General features: G+C 39.3%; 2 long non-coding RNA genes across 3 annotated transcripts in view; one reads left to right on the top strand and one right to left on the bottom strand.

The window, feature by feature from the left end:
- Positions 1 to 12,781, bottom strand: part of LOC129646238 (uncharacterized) — a 103,277-nt gene extending 90,496 nt beyond the window's left edge. The window contains exons 1-5 of one of the 2 annotated variants that reach the window (XR_008711787.1): positions 11,394 to 12,781; positions 10,872 to 10,925; positions 10,218 to 10,413; positions 5,921 to 6,017; positions 455 to 1,140 (exon numbers count right to left, since the gene is read on the bottom strand). This is a non-coding gene — a long non-coding RNA (uncharacterized LOC129646238). Of the gene's footprint in view, positions 1 to 454; positions 1,141 to 5,920; positions 6,018 to 10,217; positions 10,414 to 10,871; positions 10,926 to 11,393 lie in introns of those variants that run through there. The other variant, XR_008711786.1, reaches the window with a different exon arrangement.
- Positions 1 to 14,356, top strand: part of LOC129646239 (uncharacterized) — a 38,094-nt gene that overhangs the window by 16,928 nt on the left and 6,810 nt on the right. The gene's annotated exons all lie outside the window — the stretch shown is intronic.

Below are 14,356 nucleotides of genomic sequence, written 5' to 3'. Positions count from 1 at the left end.
TGGAATGGATTCTTTCACTCCACAAGGGATTTCAATTAAAGAGAAAAAAAAATTCTGCCCTTGGTAAAATGGACAATTACCACTTCAAGGAACCTGTCCGAACTCTAGAAGAATAATATGAGAAGACGCATTTAATCACTCAACTTTGCTGTTGTTTCTTTCAGAATCATAATCTCTTTAAATCTACTGAGGGAGCTATTCCTCTGGCCCCCAGGATGCCAAAATGACTTGATGATTTATTTATGCAGCACTTGACAACCCACAGTCCAGACTGTGGGTGAAGTTGAATTTTATGAGCCTTCCCCTAGTGAGTATATTTTAACATTATATTAAAAAAATATTTTTTGAAAACCTCAGTCATGTTTGGTTCAGCCTCAGGCCCTGAGAAAGCCAGTGACAGAAGCAAGGAATTAATACTGCTAAAGACTTTGCTGATGAAATTTTTATTGTGAGGGATTAGAAAAAATGTCAAGTTTTTATTTAAGGAAGAAGAAAATGATATTAAGACCTAAATGCTTTAGTGATATCAAATGTGACCTTTTCTATTTATAGCCATTCATCTGGTCAGTCAACAATTTATTGGGCCTCTACTGTGGTCCAGAAAGTATTCTAGGCCCAGAGGACTGTGGTGAAAAAGACAAGCATTGTCCCTTGTATTGTGGAACAGACATATCAGAGAAGGGAGATAAATGATAAACAGGTAAATAAATACTGTAGGTGAACAGAATGGGTTCAAATCACAATTATAATAAGTCCCATATAATAAAGAGGAACTTTGAGCTGAGACTTGGCCTGAGGTACAGAGAATTTATACATTTGCCTGAGAAGATAGCTTCTCTAGTGTCAGATCAGAAAAATAGAAGGTCTGACAAAATAGTTTCCTGGACAGTTTTATTTCTGCAAAATCCAGGTCAAAAGAAAAATATGTTGTCAAACTCAAGTGAAAGGGTCTAAACCCTTTCAAGTTTTATTCATTTTTACATGGATTTTTAAAACTGAAGAGATGGAGAATGCTCAGGTTGCTCAATGAAGCTGGTCAGGAAGCATGATTCTAGAGGCAGCTTTGCAGTTTGAAATCATGGATTTAAAATTCATGTGATCAATGATTAATTGTTTTAAGGAGGTCCAAGTTTATAAGATCTGAAAAAAAGGCCAGAGGGGCAGGGGTTTTATCAATGGGAAATAACAAATGGGATAGTAAGTATATGAACTTAAAATCCTTGTAGTTTTTACTGAGAACTATTTGTAGAAGTACCTTGTACTTGCATGCCATTTTATGTTTTTTCTAGAGTACAATTCATATTTCTTATGTCCTTTGATTTCCATGACAATCCTATAAAGTGTTATAATATTGACATTAGGTGAAGAAATTAAGTCACAGAAAAGTCAGACAGCTAAAAAAAGATGGCACTCTAGTCTCTACCATGGTTAGCCATTCACTCAAAAATGGAGATATTTTACCATTTTAAAGGAACCATTCTTTGTTATTATGTTACACACTGGTAGTCCATTACTTTGTTCCAAGTTTTATTCATTTTTACATGGATTTTTAAAACTGAAGTTATGTCTTCAAATAGCCACTTAAATAAGCAAATGGGGTCAGGAGAGATGGAGAATGCTCAGGTTGCTCAACCAAACAAGGTATTTGAAGCCATAGTCTGTCGTGGTGTCAAGCAGACAAGGACTCAAGTTCAAAGACATAGTCTGGCTGTTATTGCTAACACAGTGGAGACAGATTTCACTTCGCTTTAATTACTATAGAAAAGTGAAGGTCAAGGGAAAGCCTGGGATTCTGTCTAAGTCTAGACCAGAAGATATCAGGGGTCTTGTTATTTTTGAAAACCTTAGCCAAGAACAATCACGAAAGCTGAGACACAGATGTGAGCTGTTATAATCAAGACCTTTGCTTCTTAAGAACTTCAGGCCAAGGAATGAAAATTCAATAATTTAAACTCATTGAAACCATTTTAATAACTCTTTTTGGTAAACAAAGATCTTTTCTCAAAACAAAATCTCAAGCAATTCATCACTTATAAAGGAACAGATGTAATTATTACCATGTAACATTAATTGAGTGTCAAAAGCATTTTAATTACTTTATTGGGTACTAATAATGTATAAGGATATTGCATAGAACATGAAATTAGATGCTTTTCTGCCTATTAAGTATTTAATCATAATTTAACAGATAGACACAGTTCAACATTCTTAAGCTGAAGTGAATCTATCATCAGTAAATTACTAGTGATCATCTTTACAAAAAAAATCATTATTGCAGCTTCACAATGTAATCTTCAATGCTCATTCCAGTCCACAGAAATTGCTTTTCAAAAGAATTATGTGTGTGTTAGTGTGTTTCATTGAAGGTACTCAAGCATATACTTGAGTTAGGATTGCAGTAATTTTGTCCAAAAATATCAAGGAAGAGAAGGTTTGATCCCTCCTGAATTGGCAGGTACATAACTATATGCTATAATGAGCTGACTCGTAGGGAAAACTTGGGTATGGTCAGGCTCCATATTCTTGAGAATGTGGAAGAATCTTCCTGCTCTATTCCAGCCAAGGGTCATGGTGCTTCTCGAAGAGACAACAACAGCTAAATCCTGGATTCTATTCAGCCCATAACTCACAATCTGAAGCAAACTTGGATAGTCAGTTTCAACTACCTTCCAGGGGAGTGAATGACAGTCCCTCAGTCACGTCCGACTCTTTGCAACCCCATGGACTGTAGCCCACCAGGCACCTTTTTCTGTGGAATTCTCCAGGCAAGAATACTGGAGTGGGTTGCCATTTCCTTCTCCAGGGGATCTTCCCAAACCAGGGATGGAATACAGGTCTCCTGCATTGCAGGCAGATTCTTTACCATCTGAACCAGCAGGGAAGCCTACTATCAAGAGACATTTCTAAGCATAAAGACAGGTTAACTTTAAAAGTATCAGCAGATACATGCTTGACTTTATCTTATAATCTATAGACAATACATTAGAATATGTAATTAATTTATATACCTTTTCCAAAGGAATAGCTGAGAGAGAAGTAGTAATAAAGTTATAAAGACAGTAATTAATCAGATGAAATAATTTAGATGACGCTTATCTCTCTCGAAGAGATCGGGGCTGGACTTTCCAGGGGAGAGTTCTTCAATTGGTTAAATGTCTGGATCCCGCGGAACTTTATTTTAAAAATGTTCTTACCATAGACAGCCAAAACCCTTTGATTCTTTCTCTACCCTTCAAGACTCCCAGCATGATGGTTGGCCTTTCTGGTTATTCTAGAAGATCCTAAGTCAAATCTCTAGTGAGACTAGCAGTCTTAAGCAAGGACACCATAGTACTGATGGAAAGGTACAGCTTTGGAATCAGCTATAACTGAATTTGAAACCTTCTCTGTGAACGTGGGCAGATATACCCTACTACTTGAGCCCGAATTTCCATACTCATAAAATGGGGATTACCATGCCTACTTTATAGGATGTTGTAAAGACTAAATGAGAGAAGAGTCGAGCACTAAGCATCTAGTAACTGCTCAATACTGCAAGCCCCCTTACCTTTCAACTCTCGAGTACCTGACCTTATAAATATACCTCCACCACATACACCATTTCAAGTCACAGGTATTCAAAGTGGATTTTATACCTTAGTTTCATCTGGTGCCTATTTCATCTCCTAGGTACTTCACTGGTATAGTGAAGTCCTCTAATGTCTACTGCTGCTACTGCTAAGTCACTTCAGTCGTGTCCGACTCTGTGTGACCCCATAGATGGCAGCCCACCAGGCTCCCCCATCCCTAGGATTCTCCAGGCAAGAACACTGGAGTGGGTTGCCATTTCCTTCTCCAGTGCATGCAAGTGAAAAGTGAAAGTGAAGTTGCTCAGTCGTGTCTGACTCTTAGTGACCCCATGGACTGCAGCCCACCAGGCTCCTCCATCTATGGGATTTTCCAGGCAAGAGTACTGGAGTGGGGTGCCATCGCCTTCTCTGATGTCTGGAGTCATTGAATTAATATAAATGGAAAAGTGTAGAACCGAATTTCCTTCAAACAGGGTTTATGTTGAACTCACCTTATATTGCATGGCATAATGGGGAATGGGGCTACCATGTATTATACTCCAAGGTGATACTAAATTCCACTGTGTAGTTAGGACTTAAGTTCTTTGTCATACTAAAGTCACACTTCAAAAAGCAAAAACAAAACAAAACAAAACAAAACGTGGACTAACATTGTTATGTTGTTAATACCATGGAAAACAATCAGGTTTGATTTAATTAATTCATTAATTTCCCATCAGAGGTCGCCTTGTCACTTTCACAGGGACAGGGAATTAGTCCCTTTTAACGAATGTGGTTTCTTAGAGGCAAGGTTCTATATAGACACTGTGATTCTTATGGCCCATTCTATTTTCCCCACAGTTATCTAGACAGGATCAGTGTTGTTACCTCAAGAGTTATACAATGGAATGGGGGGGAGTTATAGGTAATCCCTTCTTCTGAACTAGCTTGAAATAAAAATTAAATGGGCCTTGAGCGTTTGTGAATTGCAGTGTTTCATTGGGGCCATGGAACACTAAGTGAGGCTCAGAAACAGGGTGTTAATTCAGGCCTAATCATTTAATTCCACTCTGTTATGTGCCGTATTTATTGCCCTCCTGGATCTGTTTTCTACAGCCTGATAAAGAGACAGTGATTCTCTGAAGCTCAGTCAGGGACCATTTTATTTATATCGTTAGTTAGTCCAATAAAAGCACTGGCTTCAGATTCCTGCTGTTACTTTCTGTTTTGTAGCCCTGTCATTAACTATGAAAATGCTGATGGTTTTTCATCTCTTGGGCTGGAGTTGCCTTGCAGTTGAAAGCGGAATTTGTAAGAAGAGGGGATGGTCTGATTAGGCTGATAGTAGAAAATTCCAGGTCAGTGTAACCAGATAGATGCAAACTGACTGGGAGAAAACTCAGGTTTCAGCTGCAAATGTGAACTTGCTCTCTTAAGCATGTTGGTGTGAAAATTTGATTGACACTTTTCAGAGTGAACTTGAACATGTTTAGGCTGTGATTCTGTTTGTGACCCAGACCAGTTTAAAAGGAATTTTTAATCAAAAACTTGTTGTGTCTCTATCCAAAATGAAAACAGTTCTAATCTCACACAAAAAGAAATGGAACATAGCTGTATCTACAGTTGTTTGTGTATATCAAGTAAAGAAGAAGTCATGAAAAACAGATCAAAAAAATGCAATAGATCACACTTCAGCTCTTCCTTTCCAGAAATAGTTTTAACCATATAGCTTAATTGATTAACTGATTGTTTTCTTAACAATCTATAAAGTGCCATAAAGAGGCCCAGAATGAAGAAGTGATGGTGGAAACAGATTTACAGAGGTCACTTGAATGAATGATATGGCAATCAGATGATAACACAGGTGCATTAACGTAACATACTGTGTAATTACCAGTGCTTCCAATGGAGTTAGTGTGTGGTTACGCATGTGATAATAGACATTATTTCATAGTGGATATGCAATTAGCTCATGTCCTTGGTGTGCAATGCACAAATGAAGCAAATCAGTACTGTTGTTTCAGCGCTAAAAGATGAGAACATTTTGAGGACCAACAGCCTTTTGACCAGACAGATCATCTTTTTAAGCCTTCTATAGCATATATCCAGCAAGGAAATGTGAAAAGTAACCAGTCAATGGCTTCCATACGTATGATAGTGTTTATATGTTTGGAACACTTCACACTGAGGATAGTTGTATTTGAGGAATGTGGTTGAAATAACATGAGTAGATGTGCTTGAAAGTGTAAATATAAATAGCCAAAAGTTATCATATTCTTACTGAAAGATAAGTGAATATTCATTCATTTTTCCAACAAAGATTTGTTTACCATTTTCTATGGGAGAAAGACAGTTAAAGATTAAGGTCATACCTCTAAGCACCAGCTGCAGCCTGCTGATTTGAGAAATCTTGCCAGTTCCAGTATGGCAGAAAGAGGAGGCAGAATTTTCCACAACCCCAAAAGCCATCTGAAGGGGATAAAATGAACAATATGTGAAATTCTCTTAAGTATTGAGAGACACATCCTTGAACTGTGGAACATCTTTTTAGAGTATTTGCTAAGTCCTCATTGGCTCCACCCAACTACATTGATAGGGTGGGGCAGACAGGAGGGCTGTGCTGTGTACCAGGACATCTGAAATGGTTAACAGCACTTCTTTATAATTTATGAATCACTCTCTTATGCATGATCACAGTTGACATTCAAAGCAAACTTGTGGAGCAGATAGGTAAGATATCTCCATTTTACAGATGTGGAAACTGAATCTCCTAGAGCTCATGTGGCTGGCCCAAGGTCAGCTGTGGAGAAGATGGTAGAGTCAGGTCTTCTCATCCTTAATCCAGTGCAATTCCACTAAATCAGGATTGAGAGGAGGCTTGTAAAAAAAATAATAGTAATAAATGGCCCCATTCATGTCCCTGCCAGCTCTAAAACTTTTCATCATTCTATGGCAAATGTTAAATTGTGGATTTTAGAGAGGAAAGGAACTTAGATAATTAAAAAAAGAATTTCAAAGATGTGGGGAGTGTGTGGGAAGGGGTCTGGAGAGAATGGTAGAGTCACTTGGGGCTGATGAAATGAAATGCTGGCTAGAGGGTGCAGCATTCTTGGGGTCAGAGGGTGTGCCAGCCACAGAGGGTTTGCAAAAGGACGCAGTGGGAAATATGCACTGAAGAGTAGGCAGTACCCAGATGGCAGAGTCCTTGAATGCCAGCTCGAGAGTCTGGCTGAGAGAAAGTGAGGAACCACTGAAAGTTTTGAGTAGGAGAATGATGTCATAAAAATGACTTTTATGAGGATTAGTCTAGTGGTGTGCAGAAAAAAGTAGCTATTGTTGGCAAAGACACAGCTATGAGACCACAGCAATTGTCTAAACATGAGAGAGAAACTAATACTGCTCAAGAGAGTATACAACCACAAGGATTTAATGATTCTCTGGTGAATTAGAAAAACAATTTTAAAATGTTCTAAAGTATTTAAATAAATCAGTCACAGCTGCTCCCCATTCTTAAGCAATAGCTCCAAATTAAGCTCAGCTTTTAGTAGACATGAAAAACAAAATTAGGCAGTCCTCTAAAATCTGGGACAATGCCCTATACTTAGTAAGTGCTCAATAATTTTTTTTAATAATTTTGATGGAAATAGCATTCAATTCAATCAAGAAAAATCATATTTCTCTATATGGTCAACTTTTTAAGACATTGATATTTCTGTTAAAATATGACATATAAGGCTGCTTTAATTTTTCTATTTATTTTAAATGTATGGGTATAAAAAAATACATACTAAATTTGGAGGCAAGTAGAGAACTTTTTTTTTTCTTTATAAGCTGAGTGATATTAAATAGGATAGTAATAGAAATTTTAAAAGGAATTTAATTTTTGATTTGAATCTAGAATATTATAGATATTTCCTAAGGGTCACAATTTCAATTAATTGAACATGTGGTGTTAATATCAGTAAATTCTATTATTCCTACAGAGTCTTGGGTTAAATTATGAACTAAGATAAATGAGCTTTTGGAGGCACCTGATTCTTTAGTATAATCATCACACTGGCTGGGTACTCGCGATGAGCAGGTTCCTTAACATCTCTGGGCCTCCATTTTCCCATCTGGGAAATGGGGATGATATAATAGCGGCAGTACTTGCTCTCACAAATGAACTGTACACATATTAGTCACTTTTGTGATTCATTCCTTATCCTTTCTGTGTGCCCCCTGCTTCTTCTCGTGCCCTGTACCTGCATGATGTCTTTTGAGCAACATTTCATTCTCCCCTCTCCCGTAGGAAAGGTTACCTGTCCTGAGTTCCAGCTCATCCTACTCAGCACACTAATTTTGGCTATTTGATCATCTGCTGCAGACCAAGATGTTAACAAATGTGCATATATCCATTTAGCAGTCATTCCTAACACTTTGTATTTTGACAGTACTTAAGAGGCTTAAGACTTCCCTGTGCCTCAGATGGTAAAGAATCTGCCTGCAATGCAGGCGACCCAGGTTCCGTCCCTGGGTTGGGAAGATCCCTTGCAGAAGGAAATGGCTACCCACTCCAGTATTCTTGCTGGAAAAATCCCATGGACAGAGGAGTCTGGCAGGCTAGAGTCCATGAGGCCACAAAGAGTCAGATACACTGAGCAACAAACACTTTCACTTTTAAGAGCCTTAAGCCAAACACTGAAAATGGTATTAATTTTAGTTTCTTCATTGTCTAGTGAGGAAGATTCTAGAGGGGAGTGATGGAAGGAGGACCTAAATCTAGCCACACGTAAGACAGACTCTGGGGAGAGCCTGGCTTCAGGGTGGTCCCTTAGCGGCTCCATAACTGACACCCAAAATAGTCGCTGCTCCAACCATAAGCTGATTTCCCCTCAAAGTCAGTCCTGTGCATCAGGAAGTGTTTTCTAGTTAATAAAATGTGCTGCCATCCCTTTCACCTTCAGGAAACATAAAGGAAACCCTCGTTGAATTCACTATCTACACTTCCTATAGGTTCTATAGAGTCCCATGTTCCAGCTGCAGTAAGGGCCCAGTGGGTCTTCCGCCTGCGTTTACAAAACCGGGCATTTAATCCACAGCCAAGCTTCCCCTTGCTGGAAAAGAGCTGCCTGCATCCCTGTACGACGGTCTGTTTCCAGTCAAACCAATCGTGGCACTTGCTTCCCTTGGCCCTGGTGCCTATCTACAGCTGTGTTTACTGAAGTGCGACTGTAATTTGCTACAGCATGCCAGAGTATTAATAGACAATTATTTATTGCAAATCTGTACCATTTATACTGTTTACCGGCTGACACAATGTAAAATTTTGATCCAAATGTTAATGTGTCCATGACATTGCATAATTCCATTCCATGCCATGGTTTTTTCTTTTCTAAATGAATCGAATTTGCAGTACAAGGAAATGGCATTTTTAATGGATGAGTGATTTACAACCTCAAACTTAGAAGGCTATTATTTGGGTAACAGGGAGAATTGACTAATTGCAATAACACAGCAAATTAGACAAATTTAGGATTGCACTGGGAATAAATTCATAGCGAGAAAACGAAAATAACTCACAAAGTTCTTAAAGGGTAACTGAATAAATCTCACTTTAGTTTTACAGGGGGATTGTATTTTGGTGGGGGGAGATCAGGTACTTTTGAGGCCAAACAGACTTATAAATATTCAATTGAGTAGAACATAGATAAAATTACCTCTTCATAAAGAACCATATGTGTAGGAGAGAACACTTCCAATTCTCCAAATGTTTACTGAAATTGCCTACACAAATGTTTTCAGCAGTTGGATGAAAACAAAGAGCTTTATAGTTATGTGATTTTTCATGAAAAAGACACTAATTTTAGCATATTTACCTCGTGTGTTGTTAAGAATGCAATACAATGCTAAGGAAGAATGATTTCCTAATAGAGATCCTCATGATTTTTCAAAATAAAATATGTGCATCAGCAAAAATAATATTTCTTTCTTTCTGAGGTATTCTAGTTAGGTTGTTGATATCGATTCCTGTGATTCTGTTACCTCTGCCCACCGAGAGATTATTAAGATAAAAACTGCCTCAATGCAGCTCTATTTAAATCTCTGGGAATTACACTGGGACGCCTAAACACAAGTTCAAAGTGAAGATTCCTTCAGCCTTTTAGTCCAGGTGGTCCCCACAAATTAATGAAGAGAGAAAACAGATTGGAGGAGGTGGCAGCTCTAAGAATAACGATAAAATATTTGTGTGTTCTTCCAAATTACATACAAAAGGGCCTTCTCTTCTCTAGTAGGAAAGATCCGTCCCCGCTCCCCGACTCCAGCGTCACTGATCCCTTCCTTGGTTTTCTTTCCTGCCACCAGTCTTATTCCCTCTCTTTCTGTTCTCCACTGTCTAGCTGATCATCTTGCTAAATGTATGCTTGTCTGAATGGTCAGGATATGGCACAAGCATTTTAGCATGGGACACTTGATCCTTCTGAGCCTCTCCACCACCTCTCATGCTGGTCCCCTTCTGCACCTGCCCTACCCGCCCAGAGCAGTCCCCCAACCCCGCATGAGAACGGCAAGATCGAGATAACTTGGGCTCCTTGGGACAGGCCATACATGTGCCTCTTTCTCTTTGGAGGGCCTTCACTCATTCCTGCTGCTTCCCTCTGCTTGCGATGCTCTCCCCGCTCTCTTTACCTGCTTCCTACCGATGCTCCAGGAGTGGGTTCAGATGATATCTCTGGGAAGCCTTTGCTGAGCCCTCCGGGTGGATGGATGTCTCTGCCTCCCCTCTCAGAGCGCATCCACACCCAGGTGACAGCCTTGCTTCTTTAACCTCCTTCTTCACTGGGCTGGAGGCTTCTGGAGGGTGCGACTTGTCTTCTTTCCTGGACTTGGCCACAGAGTAAACAGTAAACATATGAGGAATAAAAGAAATACCTCCCTTAAAAATCTACTTTGCCCCAGGCACTGAACAAGGCCTGTGAAGAATGGAAAAAATGGTTTGCACGTGTTTCCTACTCCCAAATAGAGCTTTTAATTAAGTAGGGATGCTATAAGAAGGCCAGAAATAACAAAACAGAATTTGCTACAACCACAATAAAGGCAAATTTTGCTATAGGATTTCAGAAAATTGAGATTTGTTCTTTAAAAATCATTATCCTCTTTTTGTTCGTCTCTCATGTTCTCTGAAATCAAGTAAGTGAAAGTGTTAGTCGCTCAGTCATGTCTGACTCTTAGCAACGCCATGGACTATAGCCCTCCAGGCTCCTCTGTCCGTGAAATTCTCCAGACAAGAACATGGGAGTGGGTTGCAATTTCCTTCCCCAGGGGATCTTTCAGGGATCTAACCTGGGTCTCTTGCATTGCAGGCAGATTCTTTATCATCTGAGCCACCAGGGAAGCCTGAAATCAAACAAATCGGAAATTAAATCCTTGTTCAACCACTTATTAACAATGGGATGCTAGACAGTTTACCAAAGCCTCAATTTCCTCATCTGCAAAATGAAGACAATAATATTTACCTTACAAGGGACCATGCCAATTAAGACATGGTGGGAAGGACCAGTGCATAGGAAAGACTCAACAAGTGGTGCTGGGAATAGCATTTCAAGTAGATATGCTACTTGTTTCCTCAGGCCTGCTCCACTGTACTTCAGCCTTCATTTAGCATCTCATATTTCACCTGTCCAAGTTGGAGCCTTATCTGCTTACTGGCATATAACCAATAGTTCATTTTTAAATTAGGTCACAATATACTCAGGTCCTTTCAAAACTGATTGTAAATTAATAATTGGAAGGGCTGCCTGGCTACTAATAGGCTTTCATTTGGTTCTTTTTGAAATTTTAAGGACTTAAAAACAGAAACCATACCTTACAATCTGCAGGTAGTCAATGACTTTCTGCTGAATTTGATTGGAGAACTGAAAAACCTGGATTATTTGTTCAGCACACATGTATTGAATTCTTGCTTACACCTTCTTACTGGATCCATCTTTCCTTCCACAGACTTTTATCTAGAATAGAGAAACGTCAGGGAGAAATGGAAAGCAGTTAGCAACTGCAGCAATGTACACAACAGTGATGTAATGACTGGTTGAAATTGAATCAGACTTTAAGATTATTTGTACGGTCTGTGTCAGATAGAAGGACCAAATGCCACTGCTGTAACTTACGCGGTAAATGAAGCCAAGCCACATTAATAGTGGACCCAAGGCCATATAGTGATCAAGAAATTGAGTTGCAAAATTAGAAAGGCCTACACAGCTGCGTGACTTTGTACTGATCTTTTAAAATTCCAGGTTAGGGATTGTAAAATCTACTTTGGGAGATTACTTTGTGACTTAATTGAGACAAGTCCATGGGTCACAAAGAGTTGGACATGACTGAAGTGACTTAGCACGCATGCATGCATATATAAAACACCACGATAAGAAGTCAACACATGGATGTTTTTATTATCATTTTGAAGATAAGTCATGGAGTCTGTGGTATTTTAAAAGACATAAGTTAAGGATGCCCATTTGAGAGAGAAGATTTTTACATTATTCTTACTTGACTGAATGCCCTGGCCGTAATTATTAGACAGTGCAAACTTGCCTTCCTGCAGACTGCCAAAGAATGAGGCAGGTGTTAAACATATGGAAGGAGAAAGATCAATAGACCCCACGGCCCTAAATGAATCAATGCAAACAGAAATTTGGCATTATTTATAATCAGCTACCACCTTCAGTACATGCGACGTTGCTTAGTCTTGCTTTCTTTGCCATCATGCAAAATTAGAATGTGGAAAAATTAAAGAAATTAAAAAGGAAAGAACCATTTTTTAAGCTTTATCTCAGAAAGCCTGGAGAGCAGTTTGGCTCAGGCCTATGCATTCAGGAACAGCCTCCAATTTAGTTTTTGAACATCTTTTCTAACCTGTAACTGCCCACAAAGACACAATGGCAGAGTTAAAGAAAGCACACATCTGACAAAATTCAACTTGGGTCCCCGCGCTGGATCACAAGGCTTGCAACAAACTATTAAGGAACACTGTTTACATGTTATTTAAATATCTTTAGAACAACAGTTATCTCGTCTAAAACATTTTGTGTTAAAGGCATGACTTCTGTATAGTTTATTCATTGAAAATATATGCCACAAGCTTTGTAGCCCTGTTTAGATGTTTCTCCACTTGGTAATACTCAGAGCTTCTAGAGACAGGAGTAGCTGAGCCACTATCTTGACAAGTCAGGGCTCACGCCCTTCCTAACTCACTCATCTGGTTAACACCTGATTTGATCAACAGGGGGAAGCCACCCTTTTCCCTATTAAATGCATTTATCTTACTTTCACAGCCCATCCAAGAAGAAAAGCCATAAACGAGATATATTGGTTAAGAGCCAGTTTTTAATTGTGTCCAATGGAAGATTTCCTTGGGAGTTGCGTAGGGGTGTATCACTGATGAAAATCAAGAGGAATTCAGATTTTATATTATTTGTTCTAAACCAGAACATTTTACTTATTATTCATAATACACGTTGAAAGCAGACACCAAAATGGCTCATTTGGAGCATTTCTGTGCTCGCTCACTAACGTACATTAACGCCAGTACACATTCTGTATTACGGATCCATAAAATGCATTTGCATAATATTGAAATTATAATCCCAAATGTGTAGTAAAAACCTTTATGAAAAATTGTTACTGCTCAGCTACTATACAGTGGCTAATTTTTAATCTTCAGCCTCTCTGCTGTGAGTTAAGATAGGGTATTCTTTAAATAAAAACCTCAAGAGTAGAAGCCTGGAACGGAGCCCTCCTTTCTTCTAAGTAGGATATTTTTAGGCGGAGGAATATAATCCCTACTGTGTTAAACAGTTGCCTTCACAGTGATCTTGGCCTTTTTTGGCACCCCACTCCAGTACTCTTGCCTGGAAAATCCCATGGACGGAAGAGCCTGGCAGGCTGTAGTCCATGGGGTCGCTAAGAGTCGGACACGACTGAGTGACTTTACTTTCACTTTTCACTTTCATGCATTGGAGAAGGAAATGGCAACCCACTCCAGTGTTCTTGCCTGGAGAATCCCAGGGACGGGGGAGCCTGGTGGGCTGCCGTCTATGGGGTCGCACAGAATTGGACACAACTGAAGTGATTTAGCAGCAGCAGCAGCAGTCTTGACTTTAGATTCGGTTGAGCAGTATCACTAATTCACCAGCCTCGCATCAGCAGTGGGAAGAGGGTTTCTCTCATGACCCCACTCAAGGGTCTCTGCTGAGCCCATGAAGAAGCCATCTAGAAAAGAATCCCAGTGACTGAGCTGGCAAGTAATTTTGGCAGAGAATCCACTGGCCATGATTTCTTGATCCTGTCTCTGTGCTCACTGCTGTGATGAACTCTTTTTTTTTTTTTAAGATATATATATTTTTAATGTGGACCATTTTAAAAGTTTTTATTGAAATTGTTACAGTATTGTTTCTGTTTTATGTTTGGGGTTTTTTTAGCTGTGAGCCATGTGAGATCTTAGCTCCCCAACCAGGGATCAAACCTGCATCCCCTGCATTAGAAGGTGAAATCTTGACCACCGGACCCCCAGGGAAGTCTCTGTGGTGAACTCTTGATTAGATTATAACAAAGAGCCCTCTTATTGTTTCAATGAGGTAGATATATACATCATTCCTGATGAAACAGACTAGAAAGGTTGAACCCTTTCCAGGGTCTCTCATCTCTCACAGATAGACCCATACCTGTTAACTCCCATATTCCAAGCGCTGAACCCAACTACAGTGTTAAGTACAAATGCTTGATTTTTCCTTCAAGTGATTCCACTATTGTGTTTTCAAATAATTGTCAGA

The sequence above is a fragment of the Bubalus kerabau genome, chromosome 3 (genome assembly GCF_029407905.1).
Source record: "Bubalus kerabau isolate K-KA32 ecotype Philippines breed swamp buffalo chromosome 3, PCC_UOA_SB_1v2, whole genome shotgun sequence".
NCBI classification, from domain to species: Eukaryota; Metazoa; Chordata; class Mammalia; order Artiodactyla; family Bovidae; genus Bubalus; species Bubalus kerabau.
This window is presented reverse-complemented; position numbering and strand designations above follow the sequence as displayed.